Raw genomic sequence first — 4,229 nt, 5'->3', positions numbered from 1 at the left:
CCACAGGGATGCTGGCCCATGTTGACTCCTGTCCTTTGGGTGGTGGACCATTCTTGATACACACAGGAAACTGTAGAGCGTGAAACAAACAGCAGCGTGCAGTTCTTGGTACACAAACCAATGTGCCTGCCACCTACTACCATACCCCGTTCAAAGGCACTTAAATCTTTTGTCTTGCCCAATCACCCTCTGAATGGCACACACACACAATCCATGTCTCAATTGTCTCAAGGCTTTAAAATATATTTTTAAGCCTGTCTCCTCCTCTTCATCTGCACTGATTGAAGTGGATTTAACAAGTGACATCAATAAGGGGCCATAGCTTTAACCTGATGCACCTGCGTGTGTGTGTGTGTGTGTGCAAGTGTGTGTGTGTACCGTGTGTGTGTGTGTGCGTGCCACCATGTACGTATCTGAACACGCATCTCCCCCTGTAGCGGTCAGCAGCCCCTCCACCCCCAGTGGTATCCTGTCCCCTGTGGGCCCTGGGGTCAGGACAGCCACCTGCAGTGGAGGAGCGGCAGGGACAGGCTGAGGAGGAGGCGGCTGGATGGGGCCATCAACAGGGTCCCAATGGGCTTCTACCAGAAGGTGTGGAAGATCCTGCAGAAGTGCCACGGCCTGTCAATAGATGGATACGTGCTGCCTTCCTCCACTACCAGAGAGGTATGTAGTGTCAGTCTGTCTATAGATGGATACGTGTCTAATTACCAGAGAGGTATGTAGTGTCTGTCTATAGATGATATTGTTGTCTTCTTCACTGTAATTTTCAGAGGTAATAGGGCCACGGCCTGTCTGATAGATGGATACGTGCTCCACTACCAGAGGTGTAGTGTCTGTCTATAGATGGATACGTGCTGCCTTCCTCCATCACTTGTGAGGTATGTAGTGTCTGTCTATAGATGGATACGTGCTGCCTTCCTCCACTACCAGAGAGGTATGTAGTGCCATTCGCCCATAGATGAATACGTGCTGCCTTCTCCTCTGTCACCAGAGAGGCACATGTGTCACGGTCTGTCTATAGATGGATACGTGCTGTCTTCCTCCACTACCAGAGGTATGTAGTGTCACGGTCTGTCTATAGATGGATACATTGCTGCCTTCCTCCACTACCAGAGAGTATGTAGTGTCAGTCTATAGATGGATACGTGCTGCTCCACTACCAGAGGTAGTAGTGTCACGGTCTGTCTATAGATGGATACGTGCTGCCTTCCTCCACTACCAGAGAGGTATGTAGTGTCAGTCTGTCTCTCGATGGATACGTGCTGCCTTCCTCCACTACCAGGGAGGTATGTAGTGTCAGTCTGTCCAGTAGATGGATACGGCTGTCTTCCTCCACTACCAGAGAGGTATGTAGTGTCACGGTCTGTCTATAGATGGATGTAGTTACTTCTCCTCTCACTCACTGAGAGGGTATGTAGTGTCAGCCCGGTCTAGATATTGCGTTGCCATTCTCTCCACTACCAGAGAGGTATGTAGTGCTCGCGGTCTGTCTATAGATGGACATGCGTGCTGTCTTCCTCCACGCCTAGAGTACAGTCAGTCTGTCTAGATGGATTAATGCATGCCCTCCGCCACTGAGGTAGGTAGCTGGGTCTTGTCTATAGGGATGGATACGTGCTGTCTTCCACTACTGGAGAGGTATGTAGTGTCAGTCTGTCTATAGATGGATACGTGCTGCCTTCCTCCACTACCAGAGAGGTATGTAGTGTCAGTCTGTCTATAGATGGATACGTGCTGCCTTCCTCCACTACCAGAGAGGTATGTAGTGTCACGGTCTGTCTATAGATGGATACGTGCTGCCTTCCTCCACTACCAGAGAGGTATGTAGTGTCAGTCTGTCTATAGATGGATACGTGCTGCCTTCCTCCACTACCAGAGAGGTATGTAGTGTCAGTCTGTCTATAGATGGATACGTGCTGCCTTCCTCCACTACCAGAGAGGTATGTAGTGTCAGTCTGTCTATAGATGGATACGTGCTGCCTTCCTCCACTACCAGAGAGGTATGTAGTGTCAGTCTGTCTATAGATGGATACGTGCTGCCTTCCTCCACTACCAGAGAGGTATGTAGTGTCAGTCTGTCTATAGATGGATACGTGCTGCCTTCCTCCACTACCAGAGAGGTATGTAGTGTCAGTCTGTCTATAGATGGATACGTGCTGCCTTCCTCCACTACCAGAGAGGTATGTAGTGTCAGTCTGTCTATAGATGGATACGTGCTGCCTTCCTCCACTACCAGAGAGGTATGTAGTCAAATCAATAGATTGATCAAATGGTATTTATATAGCCCTTTTTACAACTCCATTAATAATGTGCAGTAACCCCCCTAGACCCCCAAACAGCAGCACGGCATCAAGGAACATCTCTCAGTGTTTCACATTTAGAACAAATGCTGCTTCCTACAATAGTAGGAAATAAGATTTCCTTTCAGACACTGTGATTGGCACAGACAGATCCCTTGATGGAGATTCCATCTGTGTCTGGGAAAGCGTTTCTGACCCCGACGTCGTGTCCCTGCCCGCCAGATGACAGAAGGCGAGATCAAGTTTGCGGTGCACGTGGAGTCTGTTCTGAACCACGTCCCCAGCCAGAGTACCGACAGCTGCTGGTGGAGGCTGTGATGGTGCTGACGCTGGTGGCTGACGTGGATGTGGACAACATCGGAGGGATCATCCTCATCGACCGCATCGTACACATGGCCAATGACCTCTTCTTACAGGACCAGGTAAGCCTGAGCCAGAACGGCCCATAGGGCAGGAGCCTGTTTCCTGTTTCTGTAGCGTGATGTACGAGTAACTACACCCTCTGGAACATCTGCAAGCAGAGACGCATCGGGTCCCATTTTTAAGTGTTTGGTTTGACTCGACCGGGGATCGAACCCCCACGCTTCCAATCTCAGAGTGGAAACTATTCCCACAAGGCCACAGAGATGGTCACTAGAAAGTAATGTCCTGTAAAGGGTTAATGTGTAATGGTCACTAGAAAGTAATGTCCTGTAAAGGGTTAATGTGTAATGGTCACTAGAAAGTAATGTCCTTGTAAAGGGTTAATGTGTAATGGTCACTAGAAAGTAATGTCCTTGTAAAGGGTTAATGTGTAATGGTCACTAGAAAGTAATGTCCTTGTAAAGGGTTAATGTGTAATGGTCACTAGACAGTAATGTCCCGTAAAGGGTTAATGTGTAATGGTCACTAGAAAGTAATGTCCTGTAAAGGGTTAATGTGTAATGGTCACTAGACAGTAATGTCCCGTAAAGGGTTAATGTGTAATGGTCACTAGACAGTAATGTCCTGTAAAGGGTTAATGTGTAATGGTCACTAGACAGTAATGTCCCGTAAAGGGTTAATGTGTAATGGTCACTAGAAAGTAATGTCCTTGTAAAGGGTTAATGTGTAATGGTCACTAGAAAGTAATGTCCTTGTAAAGGGTTAATGTGTAATGGTCACTAGAAAGTAATGTCCTTGTAAAGGGTTAATGTGTAATGGTCACTAGAAAGTAATGTCCTTGTAAAGGGTTAATGTGTAATGGTCACTAGACAGTAATGTCCCGTAAAGGGTTAATGTGTAATGGTCACTAGACAGTAATGTCCCGTAAAGGGTTAATGTGTAATGGTCACTAGAAAGTAATGTCTTGTAAAGGGTTAATGTGTAATGGTCACTAGACAGTAATGTCCTTGTAAAGGGTTAATGTGTAATGGTCACTAGAAAGTAATGTCCTTGTAAAGGGTTAATGTGTAATGGTCACTAGAAAGTAATGTCCTTGTAAAGGGTTAATGTGTAATGGTCACTAGACAGTAATGTCCCGTAAAGGGTTAATGTGTAATGGTCACTAGAAAGTAATGTCCCGTAAAGGGTTAATGTGTAATGGTCACTAGAAAGTAATGTCCTTGTAAAGGGTTAATGTGTAATGGTCACTAGACAGTAATGTCCCGTAAAGGGTTAATGTGTAATGGTCACTAGACAGTAATGTCTTGTAAAGGGTTAATGTGTAATGGTCACTAGACAGTAGTGTCCCGTAAAGGGTTAATGTGTAATGGTCACTAGAAAGTAATGTCCTTGTAAAGGGTTAATGTGTAATGGTCACTAGAAAGTAATGTCCTTGTAAAGGGTTAATGTGTAATGGTCACTAGACAGTAATGTCCTTGTAAAGGGTTAATGTGTAATGGTCACTAGACAGTAATGTCCTGGTAGTTAAGCGAATGCCTGTGTAATGGTCACTAGAAAGTAATG

The 4,229-nt window shown here is 46.0% G+C and overlaps 1 pseudogene; it reads left to right on the top strand.

Moving 5' to 3' along the window:
* The first annotated feature begins 403 nt into the window (after window positions 1-403).
* LOC135529653 (phosphorylase b kinase regulatory subunit alpha, liver isoform-like) lies at window positions 404-3,387 on the top strand (annotated as a pseudogene).
* Window positions 3,388-4,229: the final 842 nt, after the last annotated feature.

Source organism: Oncorhynchus masou, unplaced genomic scaffold (assembly GCF_036934945.1).
Source record: "Oncorhynchus masou masou isolate Uvic2021 unplaced genomic scaffold, UVic_Omas_1.1 unplaced_scaffold_11962, whole genome shotgun sequence".
NCBI lineage: Eukaryota > Metazoa > Chordata > Actinopteri > Salmoniformes > Salmonidae > Oncorhynchus > Oncorhynchus masou.
The sequence above is the reverse complement of the archived record's forward strand: the minus strand, read 5'-3'. Positions and strand labels throughout refer to the sequence as shown.